Genomic DNA, 15999 nt, shown 5'->3' on the forward strand with positions numbered 1-15999 from the left:
TCCCATTTTGGGCAAATATTAGACGTTTGGTGCACAATCAAAGGTAAATAGGACGAAGTTATATATGGGAGCTATATCCAAATCTGAACCGATCGTGATACAATTTAGCAAAGGTATTTCTGAGCTGCATTTGATATATTTCCCCAAATATTTTTGTTACAGAGTGCATATTACGGCGGCGGAGGACAAAAATAGCAAATCGGATGAACAGTATATATGGGAGCTATAGCTATATCTGAACCGATTTCGATCAAATTTGTCATACTTATTTTCGGGCCTAATTTGGTTGTATGTGCAAAATTCCATACTATTCGGACTGATATTACACGTTTGGTGCACAATAAAAGGCAAATCGGACGAAGATAAATATGGGAGCTATATCTAAATTTTTACCGATTATCTCCAATTTAAATAGGGTTCTTCCTTGGGCCAAACAAATGATTTGTGCAAAATTTCATCTGTATCGGGTAATAAATGCGATGTGTACTTTGTTCACAAAAATACATGGACAGACGGACGGACAGACGGACAGATGGATATACATAAATCGAATGTGATTCTATGCAAATCATCAAATGGAACCATGGGTCTATCTCGTTTCCTTTTGCCTTTTACAAACAAATGCACAAAGACATAATACCCTTGTGGTGTGGGGTATAAAAATCCTGAATTAAGGACCTCATTCAAAAATTGTTCTTTAATAATTTGATATTTTGAGAAAACTGTTCTTAGAAATCAACATTTCGTAAATATAATCCACGGTATTTAAAAATATTTTTGTAAAAATTCGCGATACTTTAAATAAGATCCAAGAACTTTGAGAAATAGGATTTAAAATATTCTATATATTTTTGAAAAAAAAAAAAATAAATAAATGCTCCGTTCCAGAACCTATAAGAATCTACTAGTTTTTTTGGTAGCATAAAAGAAAAATTTGAAAACGTTGTAAAAACTTTTAAATTTTTTCAGATCTGGAGCACATCAATAATATTAAAAAAAATCATGATCTTGACTTATATAAATATAAAAAACCAAGTTTGACATTCTATCTAAAAATCAAGATTCATGTGTCCTCTTTTTTTTTTTTTGAACCACAAAAATCTACAAGGAGGTCCTTGAAAATTATTTAAAAATTTCACAGTTTACAATTTTTAACCAGGAAATCTTTTAACAAAGTTCACGATATGTTTATTGTTCAAAACACGATTTCTCCATCCAAAAAAATATTTTTAAAATAATCCACGATAAAGTCCTTGTATCTTATATAATCCCCAAGTTTTGTACAGGAGGTCCTCGAAAACTAATTTTAAAAAGGGACACAATTGTTGGCCAGAAATACCTTGAAAATTTCTTTTAAAAATCCACGATTAAAAAAAATCAACGATTCTTAAAAAAATAAAAACTTGAGGAATTCGGCTCTGCCGACTGCTCTGACAGACATATACTCTCAGCCAATGTTCAATTATTTAAATAAATTTTGACTTCTGTTATGATTATATAAACTCTAAATACTCTGTGGAGTGGGTTCTGAAGGAATGATATAATTATTGCGACGTCACAGGCTTGGTCTATATTGGTAACTTCATCATAAAATCCATATTTATCCCAAGTTTCTGGTTAAGAGATATATTTTTTAAAAATTTCGACCTTTTCGACCGATATGAAATGTATAAAAATCCGTCATTCTTGGACTCAGTCTTTGTAAGTATTCCAAAAAAAAACTCCTGGTTACGAAGTCGTCAGAACTAATTTTTCAAAAATCCATGATACCCGACCAAATAATCTTCGAAGAATATTTTGAAAAACTCCACAATTTTTGACCAAGATGGCCTTTTTTGAATTCACGGACGTAGTTTTATTGTTCATATTTTTTACTCATGGTTCACAGCCATTTTGTCCTTTGAAATATTTTTATCCTAAAAAAATCCGCGATTTTTGTTTGAAAAGTACTTCTGTCATCAAAAAATATTTTTTCAAAAATCCACAATTCCTGACAAGCCTTCGATGAATCTTTTGAAAAACTCCACAATTTTTGACCAGCATGTCCTTTTTTTAATTCACGACTCTTGGTCAGGACATATTTTCATTCTTATTTTCTTATTTTTTAATTCATGATTCTAAGTTCTCTGAAATAATTTTCTCTTTAAAAATCCACGACTCTTGGTTGAGAAGTTCTTCAAAAATATTTTTCAACATCCACGATTCTTGGTTGGAAAGACTTTGAATAATATTTTTAAACATCGACTTCTTTGGTTGGGAAGCCCTTGAAAAATAATTTTTAAAAAACCACGATTTCGGAACGAAATCCTTAAAAGAATTCAAAAAAAAAATTGTGATTTTTATACCTTCCACCATAGCATGGAGGGTATATTAAGTTTTTCATGTCGTTTGTAACACCTCGAATAACATTTTAGACCCCACAAAGTATATATATTCTTGATCAGCATAAAATTCTATGTCGATTTAGCGATGTCGGTCCATCTATCCGTCTGTGGAAATCACTCCGAACAAATTGCAGTAGATTGATAAAATTTTACTCAAATGTATATTATATCTGCAGGACTTTTGGTATTGAAAATGGGCTATGTAGATCCACGTCTTCGTATAGCCCCCACATAACGGTACCTCCAGGTATTCGGTATTTTTATGATTTTAGCTAAATTATTCACCGGAATTGTCTCAAATGTTGTATTTGAAGTTCGAAATGGATACTACAGTCTATGACAGAAAATTGTCTGTGCAGGTCCACGTCTTCGTATAGCCCCCATATAACGGTACCTCCCGATATTCAGTATTTTGATAATTTTAGCGACAATATTCACCGGAATTGTTTCAAATTTGATAATTGAAGTTCGTAATGGATACTACAGCCTATGATAGAAAATTGTCTGTGCAGGTCCACGTCTTCGTATAGGCTCCATATAACGGTACCTCCTTATATTCGGTATTTTGATGATTTTAGCTCCATTATTCACCGATTTTTTCCAGTTTCGCATTTGTGTTTGTAATGGCTTATGATATAAGTTGCGTATGCAGGTCCACATCGTCGTATAGACCCTTATATAATGGCTACATTCGGTATTTTTAAGATTTAACCAGAATTTTTAATGGATTTTATTTTTTCGTTCCAAATGGTGGATGGTACAGTTTTTTTACTTGTTTGCCAGCAAATACATTTTAAATATTTTCTTTCCAGGTATATTTTTAACACCTTTTGAAGGATTTTGAGGATATCTTTTTCTCTAAGCATAAATAGCGCAGACGACCTTCAAAACTGGAATCATCGACAATTATTGATGTTTTTCAAATGCCAGTTTTTCCGATATCCGCCACAAGAAGGACTGTGTACAGGGCTTAAGAGAATATCTTCAATGCATTATTCATGGTGTCAGGGTCTCAGTTTGAAAATATTTCGTGTCTATCTATTAATGTTCGTCCGACTTTATCTTACTGGATGGAAATATCCGACTTTTTACATCAATTGACACTGTTTTATAAGTCGGTCGTATATCCCCCATTCGAAATACATACCCCCTGTTAAAAACGTTACATGCAGCAGTCACACAACTTTGAACAGAGTTGCAATGCCCAACAGCAATAACAGTGTAAGTTACCGTTACGCCTAATAGCATTTTGAATTTCATTAATAAAAATCCAACAATTGAAATTCATTCATAAAATGTTCGGAATTAATTAGCTAGCGAAGAAATAATGTTTCCCCAATGGTTGTTAAAGCAAGCCACTTGACCAGATAGACAGGCACACCATGACATGGGGAGGCGGCAGGCATTCCAGCTGGCTGAGTTTTTATCCACTCTGTCAACAGATAAACTTCAAAGTGGCGTTTCGAAAACAAAAACAAAAGTCACAATTAACATGTGTCATAAAATTAATGAGAAGCTCAAAGAGAGTTGGAGAGAACATCAAGACTTTCTCACAGCAACCAAGCAACCACCAATGAAATGTCACTTCAAAATTAATTTTTAAAAACAAAAATTAACCGAAACGTTTTGTACTTTTTATGGGGGTGTTTGGATGTTCTTGTGCCATGTTACACATCGAAGAACAAGAATTTCAAAACAAAAAGAATTGTAGCACTCTCGGAGAGAAAAATAGATAATTTTGCGAGTAGAGAGATACATTTTAGTTGAATCAATGGGAGAGCATGTGCTAATAGGGGAGCAAACAAATGCAACATGAGTTTGCGCATATAGCGCATAATAGATATGTTGTGTTTCATTAATGAAAAGGGGCAGACAGAGTTGCCATTTCTATTGTTATTTGATTCTAACCAATATTTTTAGAAATATTCACAACATTTTTTAGAAATCACGATTTAAAAAATGATTCCTTATAAAACTTAGATTCAGCACAAAGCCCATGTTTTTGGTCCTGATGGTCTCTTTAAAAAATATTCTTACAAAATCGACGTTCCTGGCCCCGATGGTCTCTCAAAAAATATTCTTTAAAAATCGACGTTCCTGGCCCCGATGGTCTCTCAAAAAATATTCTTTAAAAATCCACGTTTCTGGCCCTGACGTCCTCTCAAAAAAATCTTCTTAAGAAGTCGACGTTTCAAAAAATATTCTTTGAAAATCCATGTTTTTGTTCAGTTGGTCCCTCAAAAAATATTCTTTGAAAATCCAGTTTCTGGTTTAGATGGTCTCTCAAAAAATATTCTTCGAAAATCCCTTAAAAAATATTCTTTAAAAATCCACGTTTCTGGCCCTGACGTCCTCTCAAAAAAATCTTCTTAAGAAGTCGACGTTTCAAAAAATATTCTTTGAAAATCCATGTTTTTGTTCAGTTGGTCCCTCAAAAAATATTCTTTGAAAATCCATGTTTTTGTTCAGTTGGTCCCTCAAAAAATATTCTTTAAAAATCCACGTTTCTGGTTCAGATGGACCCTCAAAAAATATTCTTCGAAAATCCACGTTTCTGGAGCTGACTGTCTTTAAAAAAATAATTCTTTGTAAATCGACGTTTCTGGCTTTGATGGACCCTCAAAAAATATTCTTTAAAAATCCACGTTTCTGGTTCAGATGGACCCTCAAAAAATATTCTTTAAAAATCCACGTTTCTGGTTCAGATGGACCCTCAAAAAATATTCTTTAAAAATCCACGTTTCTGGTTCAGATGGACCCTCAAAAAATATTCTTTAAAAATCCACGTTTCTGGTTCAGATGGACCCTCAAAAAATATTCTTTAAAAATCCACGTTTCTGGTTCAGATGGACCCTCAAAAAATATTCTTTAAAAATCCACGTTTCTGGTTCAGATGGACCCTCAAAAAATATTCTTTAAAAATCCACGTTTCTGGTTCAGATGGACCCTCAAAAAATATTCTTTAAAAATCCACGTTTCTGGTTCAGATGGACCCTCAAAAAATATTCTTTAAAAATCCACGTTTCTGGTTCAGATGGACCCTCAAAAAATATTCTTTAAAAATCCACGTTTCTGGCTTGATGGCCTTTGAAAAATTATTCTTTAAAAATCTACGTTTCTGGTCCTGACGGTCTTCGAAAAATGTTCTTTAAAAATCCATGTTTCTGGTTCAGATGGACCCTCAAAAAATATTCTTTAAAAATCCACGTTTCTGGTTCAGATGGACCCTCAAAAAATATTCTTTAAAATCCACGTTTCTGGTTCAGATGGACCCTCAAAAAATATTCTTTAAAAATCCACGTTTCTGGTGCTGACGGTCTTCAAAAAAATTTCTTTAATAATCTACGTTTCTGGTGCTGACGGTCTTCAAAAAAATTTCTTTAAAAATCCACGTTTCTAGGTCCGATGGTCCCTCAAAAAATATTCTTTAAAAATCCACGTTTCTAGGTCCGATGGTCCCTCAAAAAATATTCTTTAAAAATCCACGTTTCTAGGTCCGATGGTCTTTGAAAAAATATTCTTTAAAAAGGGTCCGATGGTCCCCCAAAAAATATTCTTTAAAAATCCACGTTTCTAGGTCCGATGGTCCATCAAAAAATATCCTTAAAAATCCACGTTTCTAGGTCCGATGGTCTCTCAAAAAATATTCTTTAAAAATGGACGTTCCTGGCCCCGATGGTCTCTCAAAAAATATTCTTTAAAAATCCACGTTTCTGGCCCTGACGTCCTCTCAAAAAAATCTTCTTAAGAAGTCGACGTTTCAAAAAATATTCTTTGAAAATCCATGTTTTTGTTCAGTTGGTCCCTCAAAAAATATTCTTTGAAAATCCAGTTTCTGGTTTAGATGGTCTCTCAAAAAATATTCTTCGAAAATCCCTTAAAAAATATTCTTTAAAAATCCACGTTTCTGGCCCTGACGTCCTCTCAAAAAAATCTTCTTAATAAGTCGACGTTTCAAAAAATATTCTTTGAAAATCCATGTTTTTGTTCAGTTGGTCCCTCAAAAAATATTCTTTGAAAATCCATGTTTTTGTTCAGTTGGTCCCTCAAAAAATATTCTTTGAAAATCCATGTTTTTGTTCAGTTGGTCCCTCAAAAAATATTCTTTGAAAATCCATGTTTTTGTTCAGTTGGTCCCTCAAAAAATATTCTTTGAAAATCCATGTTTTTGTTCAGTTGGTTCCTCAAAAAATATTCTTTAAAAATCCACGTTTCTGGTTCAGATGGACCCTCAAAAAATATTCTTCGAAAATCCACGTTTCTGGAGCTGACTGTCTTTAAAAAAATAATTCTTTGTAAATCGACGTTTCTGGCTTTGATGGACCCTCAAAAAATATTCTTTAAAAATCCACGTTTCTGGTTCAGATGGACCCTCAAAAAATATTCTTTAAAAATCCACGTTTCTGGTTCAGATGGACCCTCAAAAAATATTCTTTAAAAATCCACGTTTCTGGTTCAGATGGACCCTCAAAAAATATTCTTTAAAAATCCACGTTTCTGGTTCAGATGGACCCTCAAAAAATATTCTTTAAAAATCCACGTTTCTGGTTCAGATGGACCCTCAAAAAATATTCTTTAAAAATCCACGTTTCTGGTTCAGATGGACCCTCAAAAAATATTCTTTAAAAATCCACGTTTCTGGCTTGATGGCCTTTGAAAAATTATTCTTTAAAAATCTACGTTTCTGGTCCTGACGGTCTTCGAAAAATGTTCTTTAAAAATCCATGTTTCTGGTTCAGATGGACCCTCAAAAAATATTCTTTAAAAATCCACGTTTCTGGTTCAAATGGACCCTCAAAAAATATTCTTTAAAAATCCACGTTTCTGGTTCAGATGGACCCTCAAAAAATATTCTTTAAAATCCACGTTTCTGGTTCAGATGGACCCTCAAAAAAATTTCTTTAAAAATCCACGTTTCTGGTGCTGACGGTCTTCAAAAAAATTTCTTTAATAATCTACGTTTCTGGTGCTGACGGTCTTCAAAAAAATTTCTTTAAAAATCCACTTTCTAGGTCCGATGGTCCCTCAAAAAATATTCTTTAAAAATCCACGTTTCTAGGTCCGATGGTCCCTCAAAAAATATTCTTTAAAAATCCACGTTTCTAGGTCCGATGGTCTTTGAAAAAATATTCTTTAAAAATCCACGTTTCTAGGTCCGATGGTCCCCCAAAAAATATTCTTTAAAAATCCACGTTTCTAGGTCCGATGGTCCATCAAAAAATATCCTTAAAAATCCACGTTTCTAGGTCCGATGGTCCCTCGAAAAATATTCTTTAAAAATCCACGTTTCTAGGTCCGATGGTCCCTCAAAAAATATTCTTTAAAAATCCACGTTTCTGTCCCTGATGGCCTTAGAAAAAATTTTCTTAAAAAATCCACGTTTCTGTCCCTGATGGCCTTAGAAAAAATATTCTTAAAAAATCCAAGTTTCTGGCCCTGATTATCCCTCAAAAATGTTCTTTAAAAATCCACGTTTCTGGCCCTGATTATCCCTCAAAAATATTCTTTAAAAATCCACGTTTCTGGCCCTGATTATCCCTCAAAAATATTCTTTTAAAATCCTCGTTTCTAGCCCTGGTGGTCCCTCAAAAAATATTCGTTTGTAATTAAAATGTTACACATTGTAAGAGTATATTCTCAAAAAACCCACGATTATGGCAACCCTTAAAAAATATGCAGCTACTTGCTCCAGTGAGAAATATTACTTAACTTATGCCCTCCACTGTATTATTGTAATGCGAGCGTGGTCGTTGTCAATCAATTCATGTGCAAGCAAAAGGCGGCGTATGAGTATTTCTATTTGTTTTGCTTTGAATTTCGCATAAACGAAACGAAATGAAACGAGCCGAAATCGAGACAGAGAGGCCGAAACAACAACAACCAGCCAACCAACCAACAACAACCAAACAGCAGAAGAAAGAAAGGTGCACAGACACAAAATGTATCTGGCAGATACATTCATTTTTTGAGTCAGTCGGTTTAGTTAAGTCAGACACAGCGAAACGGTTGTTTGGTCCAATAAGAAAGTGCGGCAGCGTTAACGGCGGACAACAACAAACAGTTTTAGTCACAAAAAAATTAATAATAATAACAACAAAACGGGCGGACAGACAAATCGACTAAAAGCGAATTCAAACAAATAAACACTCCGTGAAATAACAAACAAACACCACTCACGAATGACAATCATCACAGCGTGTTAGTTGGGACGGCTGCTCCACGACTCTCCACTCACTTTGGAGTTCGCACACGTCTTTCTCGACACAATTTCTTTCGTATACAAAAAAATTAAACATCTTAGTCGATTTGTTGCTGGCGAATCGGTTTTTTTTACTTCTTTAATTTTTTTCGCTTGCGACCCAAAAGAAAACGTCTCTGACAAGTCATTTCCCAATTTAAAGAAAAATTTTGGTCTATGTTTTTTTTTTGATACATATTTCGGGATAGTGCAAATAAGCAAGCCTACCGTCACCCCAACCCACACACAAAATGTTCGAAAGTGTCTACAACAACAACAAGAAAAATGGAAAATACCTATAAATCAAAAATAAAATCTTAAAGAAATAAAAAAGAAGAAGAAGAAGGAAAAGAGTCTTGTGAAAATTGTGTGTGACAACATTTCGGTTTTTCCTGCACATGGTGTCTGTCGGTGCATGTGCGTGTGTCGGGGCCGTTCTATGGCAAAGTATTTAGAAATGTAGGTATGTGCGTGTGTTTGTGTACAAACATATAAGAAAAAAAATATATGTAAAAGCATCTTATAGATAACCGAAAAAGTGTGTGTTTCGTTAAAGAAAATTTGCCAAGAAAAACAGCTTAAATTTCGTAGACCCAAAATTTTGCTATGGCCCTCCCAATTTTCCCCCATTAAAATAAATGGAAGAAAATTATCTTAAATGTGCTGCAACAAAAACAAATAATCTTGTGTACTTTGAAAAAAAAAAAAACCGACCGACCGACCGAGAGAGCTACCATCCATTCAACACGATCTCATCACATTCCTTCATTTCAAACTTTCAGCAACACCACCGGAAACTTAATAGCATAACCCGGAAGTTCCGCTACCCAAGAAGAATAAGAAAAATCCTCAATTGCAGTGAAAGAAAATTAGTGAAGAAAATCATTTTGTGTGTATAGAAAGAGGATAAGGAGGTGGTTCTTTTTTGGTGCCTTACATATGTTCTAGTTCTGTTGCACCAACCAAATATTACGTGTACTGAAATACCTATGTACTGCCTATATATATACATACGTATTTACATATGTATGTACGAATGTACGTACATATATACAATTATAATAAACATTAAAATATTGTGGGCAATAAAAGTCTACTTTCCAGGACATTTTTATTTTAGATATTGAAGAAGGAAAAATTTATTGAACTTATATATTCGTAAAGTGTTCCGAATTAGAGAAACGGGGCTTATTGAAGGCGCTTCCAAGTTAGAAGCGTGGATTTTTAAAGAATATTTTTTGAGAAACCATCAGGGCCATAAACGTGGAATTTTAAAGAATATTTTTGGAGGGACCATCAGGGCTATAAACGTGGAATTTTTAAAGAATATTTTTTGAGGAACCTTCCAAGCTAGAAACGTGGATTTTCAAAGATTGTTTTTGAAACGTAGCCAGAAACGTAGATTTTTAAAGAATATTTTTTGAAGGACCTTCCAACCTAGAAATGTGGGTTTTTAAGGAATTGTTTTTGCAGGACCTTCCAAGCGAGGATTTTTAAAGAATATTTTTTGAAGGACCTTCCAAGCTAGAAACATGGATTTTCAAAAAATATTTTTTGAAGGACCTTCCAAGATAGAAACGTGGATTTTTAAAGAATATTTTTTGCAGGACCTTCCGAGGTAGATACGTGGATTTTCAAAGAATATTTTTTGAAGGAACTTCCAAGCCAGAAACGTGAGTTTTTGAAGATTATTTATGAAGGACCTTCCAAGCTAGAAACTTGAGTTTTTAAAGAATATTTTTTGAGGGACCATCATTTTTAAATAATATTTTTTTGACCACATTAGGTCTATAAGCGCGGATTTTTACAAAATAGTTTTTGAATAACCTTCTAAGCTAGAAACAAGGATTTTTAATAAACGTGGATTTTCAAAGAATATTTTTTGCATGACCTTTCAAGATAGAAACCTGGAGTTTCTAAGAATGTTTTTTTGAGGGACCATCAAGGCCATAAACGTGGATTTTTAAAGAATATTTTTTGCAGGACCTTCCAAGCTAGAAACGTGGATTTTTAAAGAATATTTTTTGCAGGACCTTCCAAGCTAGAAACGTGGATTTTTAAAGAATATTTTTTGCAGGACCTTCCAAGCTAGAAACGTGGATTTTTAAAGAATATTTTTTGCAGGACCTTCCAAGCTAGAAACGTGGATTTTTAAAGAATATTTTTTGCAGGACCTTCCAAGCTAGAAACGTGGATTTTTAAAGAATATTTTTTGCAGTACCTTCCAAGCTAGAAACGTGGATTTTTAAAGAATATTTTTTGCAGTACCTTCCAAGCTAGAAACGTGGATTTTTAAAGAATATTTTTTGCAGGACCTTCCAAGCTAGAAACGTGGATTTTTTAAAATTTTTTTTGCAGGACCTTCCAAGCTAGAAACGTGGATTTTCAAAGAATATTTTTTGCAGGACCTTCCAAGCTAGAAACGTGGATTTTTAAAGAATATTTTTTGAAGGACCTTCCAAGTTAGAACCGTGGATTTATAAAGAATATTTTTTGAAGGACCTTCCAAGCTAGAAATGTGGATTTTTAAAGAATATTTTTTGAAGGACCTTCCAAGATAGAAACGTGGATTTTTAAAGAATATTTTTTGAAGGACCTTCCAAGATAGAAACGTAGATTTTTAAAGAATATTTTTTGAAGGACCTTCCAAGATAGAAACGTGGATTTTTAAAGAATATTTTTTTAAGGACCTTTCAAATTAGAAACGTGGATTTTTAAAAAAAAATATTTTTTGAAGGACCTTTTAAGCTAGAAGTGTGGACTTTTAAAGATTATTTTCTGAAGGACCTTCCAACCAAGGGGTGTGGATGTTTAAAGAATATTTTTGAAGGACCATCCGAGCTAGAAATGCGTATTTTTAAATAATATTTTTTGAGGTACCATCTGAGCTAGAAACGTGGATTTTCAAAGAATGTTTTTTGAGGGATCATTAGGGTAATAAACATGGATTTTTAGAGATTATTTTTTGAAGTTCATAAACGTGGATTTTTAGAGATTTTTTAAGGGCTAAAAACGTGGATTTTTAGAGATTCTTTTTGGAGGGACCATCAGGGTCATAAACGTGATATTTAGAGATTATTTTTTGAAGAACCATCAGGGCTATAAACATGGATTTTTAGACATTATTTTTGGAAGGTCATAAACGCGGATTTTTAGAGATTCTTTTTTGAGGACCATCAGGACCATAAACGTGATTTTTAGAGACTTCTTTTTGAGGGACCATCAGGTCCATAAACGTGGATTTTAAAGATTCTTTTTTAAGGGCCATAAACGTGGATTTTTAGAGATTCTTTTTTAAGGGCCATAAACGTGGATTTTTAGAGATTCTTTTTTAAGGGCCATAAACGTGGATTTTTAGAGATTCTTTTTTAAGGTCATAAACGTGGATTTTTAGAGATTCTTTTTTGAGGGACCATCAAGACCATAAACGTGATTTTTAGAGATTTTTTTTTGAGGGACCATCAAGACCATAAACGTGATTTTTAGAGATTATTTTTTGAAGAATCATCAGGACCATAAACGTGGATTTTTGAAGAATATTTTTTGAGGGACCATCAGAGCTAGAAACGTGAAATTTTAAAGAATACTTTTTGAGGGACCATCAGGGCTATAAACGTGGATTTTCGAAGAATATTTTTTGAGGAACCATCATGGCTACAAACGTGGATTTTTGAAGAATATTCTTCGAGGGAACAAACGTGGATTTTTGAAGAATATTTTTTGAGGAACAAACGTAGATTTTTAAAGGGTATTTTTAAGAGGCCATCAGGGCTATAAACCTGGATTTTGAAAGAATATTTTTTAAGGGACCATAAGGGCCAAAACTTTGGATTTTTTAATATTTATATATTTTGTGAGGGAGTGGATTTTTATATAATATTTTTTGAAGGACTATCAAGGCCAGAAACTTGAATTTTTAAAAAATATTTTGTGAGGGAGTGGATTTTCAAAGAATATTTTTTTTCAAGCAACATCAGGGTCAGATACTTAGATTTTCAAAGATGATTTTGTGAGGGAGTGGATTTTCAAGGAATATATTTTTCATGCAACATCAGGGCCTCAATTCTTGTTCTGTGAAAATGTGAAATGAAAACTTTTATAGAGGAAAGAAATGTGAAATAAAAATATTATAAAGGAAATATTTCTCATTTCATATTTTCATAGAACAAGAATCCAGCTTCAGGGCATGTAGATTTTTAAGAATATTTTTCAGTCATATATTTCAAGAAAAACCGTGATTTCTTAAGGAATTTTCTATTTGTAGGCTATGTAGAAAATCCAAAAATTCATAAAAGATCCATACGTAAACTTCTTATCGTCACTGTTTAGGGGAATGTGTTACAATTCAACAGCTCAAGCAGGCCAGGCTCTAATCAAATTTAATTAAATTCAATTAAATCAAGAAATAAAAATAGTACACACACACACATTGTAATTCAGATTGTTGCTTAACGGTGAAAAGGGAAAGAAAAATAAACGCCAACGCTGGAAACGCGTACACGTCAAACAAGTCTTGGAAAAAAGTCAAAAGAAAAACGGCGTCGTTTAACAAATTCTAAAAATAACAACAATAGAAAAAAAAACAAAATATAAATCAAAAAATAACAACACGGAACCGAAAACAGAAAAGAAATCCAAAAAAAGGACTACAAAGAAGAAGAGTGTGTTAACAACGACGGTAGTTGTGTAGATTGTTGGTCACACACACACATACACACAGCGGAACATACGTGTGAGCAAATACCAAATGTGAAAAATCGATTTTGTGTGCTGTGTCCTTTTGCTGTTTTCGGTTGCGCCTTGTGACCATGTGTGTGTGTACCATTGACGTCTATAAAACCTTAAAGTTGTCTTCTCTCTTCCCTCAACAGAAAAGCAAAACAAAATAAGAAAATAGAAAATAACTCTCAAATTAATATAAAAATACAAACCCACGCTCCCCACTCACGCATATTTCGTGCTCCATCCTTCCTTCCGGTATTTTAATTTCAATCCCCCACCCAGGAACAGGGATAATAACAGCTACAATATCCCTTAACGTCATAAGGATAGCAAGGAGTCGAACAGGAGTAGAAAGTTCAAAATTTGCCTCAAGGTGCAGCCCAACTTTGCCGTTCAAAATGAAAATGTTGTTAGCTTTTCCACGCTGGTGTCCTTGTTGTTGTTGTTACTGTTGGTTTTCCAGTGAAAAACATTCATAAGAATCTCATCATCAGCAGCAGCAGGAGCAGCGTCATCAACAACACCAGAGGATTTAAACACGACAAGAAGAAGAACCACAACAACGACGAGTTTCCTTCCCCCAAAAGATACGATTCCTGCAAAGACATCATCAAACCAGGCCCAGCCCAGCCCAGTCAAGCAACGCAACGCACTACTCATTGCTGCCACATCCAAAGCCACAGCAATATCCAGGTAATTATTTTCTGTTGTTGTTTTCTTTTTGTTTAAGTAAATCACAGCTTCCACAGCTTCCCAGTCAGCTGAAGCTGAAGAATGGTAGGCCGCTATAATGATTGGTTGGTTGGGTGGCTGGCTGGTTGGTTGGTTGGTTGGTCTTAATACCCACCTAGCCAACCTCCAGACCATTAGTCTTCATTAAAATAAAAGAGCTTGGGCGGTTTCTGGCTTAGTTTTAGAACTTAGCTGGGCTGCTGAGGGTTGGCACCAGCGCGATTGCCAATGTTTTGCAATATTGAAAGCAAACATAAATCGCAACTGCTGCTGCTGCTGGTGCCGCTGCAATCAACTACCTACGAGCAGATACACATTTCAAATAGATATGAATTATCGCAACATTCGGAGCATAACAAATGGATATTGACCCCATTCACAAGTGTTTGACAAGTGACGGTTGGTGAACAGCAAATGCAATTAGGAAAGTTTGTACGGCGATAATGACAAGGCTGTAAGTTATATTTGGATAATGGAAATGCGGGTCACTTATTGAGATGTTTGGAATATTAATACCAGGACTAGGCATACTTCTGTCTAAAGTCAAAATAATTACCCAAAGCCAAAATTGTTCAAGGACCACAAGGGCTCGAAATGATTATATTTTAAGAAGGTACATTACAGCCACAAACATCGCCCTTTAATTTTAAGGTAATAATGAATATTTTTCGAGGGCTATAAATAGATATTTAAAGAATATTTTTTGAGGGGTCATCAGCGCTATAAATGTGAATTTTTATAGAATAGTTTTAGATGGGCCGTCAGATTTTTTAGAGAATAAACTAAGGAGGACTAAAGGAGCTATAAGTCTGTATTTAAAAAAAAAATTCAAGGTCCAATAGGACTATAACTATGTTATTTTAAAAAGTATTTTAACAAAGGCTATAAACGTGAAGTTTTAAAGAAAAATTTCTTAAGGACCATGACAGCTATAACCCAGAACTTTTAAATTATATTTTAAGATGGACCATAAGGATCATAAACGTGCATTTTAAAGGAATATTTTTTTCTGGACCAAATGGACGTGGATTTTTAAAGAATATTTTAAGAAGCAACATCATTGTCAGGTCTCATTTTTCGAGAATTGTTTTTGCAGGGCCATATAGACCCTAAATCTGGATTTTTAAGAAGGACCATCTTGGATATCTTAAGAATATTTTTCAACTACCATCAGTGCTTTGAACGTGGATTTTCATAGAATATTTTTTGAGGGACAATCCAAGCTAGAAACGTGGATTTTTAAAGAATTTTTTTTTAAAGGCCATCATAGCTAGAAATGTGGATTTTTAAAGAATATTTTTTGAAGGACCATCTGAGCTAAAAACGTGAAATTTTTCAAAGAGCATCAGAGCTTAAAAACTTCAATTTCCATAGAATATTTTTTTCAAAAACCATCGAAGCTAGAAACTTGAATTTTTAAAGAATATTTTTTCAAAGACCATCGGAGTTTGAAACGTGGATTTTTAAAGAAATTTTCTTTGAAAGATTATCAAAGCTAGAAACTAGGATTTGTAAAGAAAATTTTTTGAGGACCGTCAGGGCCAGAAACGTGAATTTCAAATAACATATTTTGAGGTACCATCCTCATCAAGTGGATTATCAGGGCTAGAAACGTGGATTTTTAAAGAATATTTTTTGACGGACCATCAGGTTTAGAAATGTGGATTTAAAAAAAAAATCGAAGATCGTCAGGTCCAGAAACGTGGATTTTTAAAGAAAATTTTTTGTCGGACCATCAGGGCTAGAAATTTGGATTTTTAAAGAAAAATTTTTGTCGGACCATCGGGCTAGAAATTTGGATTTTTAAAGAACATTTTTTCGAAGTTTGTTAGGACCAGAAACGTGGATTTTTAAAGAAAATTTTTTCGAAGATTGCCATATTTTTTGACGGACCATCAGGTCTAGAAATGTGGATTTAAAAAA

General features: G+C 33.8%; 1 protein-coding gene across 4 annotated transcripts in view; it reads left to right on the top strand.

Annotated features, from left to right (window-relative positions):
* The first annotated feature begins 8371 nt into the window (after window positions 1–8371).
* The window catches only part of LOC101890401 (alpha-1,6-mannosyl-glycoprotein 2-beta-N-acetylglucosaminyltransferase), a 92223-nt gene continuing 84595 nt past the window's right edge, over window positions 8372–15999 (top strand). For 3 of the 4 annotated variants that reach the window (XM_059118903.1, XM_059118897.1, XM_059118908.1), the window contains exons 1-2: window positions 8372–9085; window positions 13494–14037. The gene's annotated coding sequence lies outside the window, so the exon portion shown is untranslated. The remainder of the gene's footprint in view (window positions 9086–13493; window positions 14038–15999) is intronic. The other variant, XM_059118901.1, reaches the window with a different exon arrangement.

Source organism: Musca domestica, unplaced genomic scaffold (genome assembly GCF_030504385.1).
Source record: "Musca domestica strain aabys unplaced genomic scaffold, Musca_domestica.polishedcontigs.V.1.1 1, whole genome shotgun sequence".
Taxonomy (NCBI): domain Eukaryota; kingdom Metazoa; phylum Arthropoda; class Insecta; order Diptera; family Muscidae; genus Musca; species Musca domestica.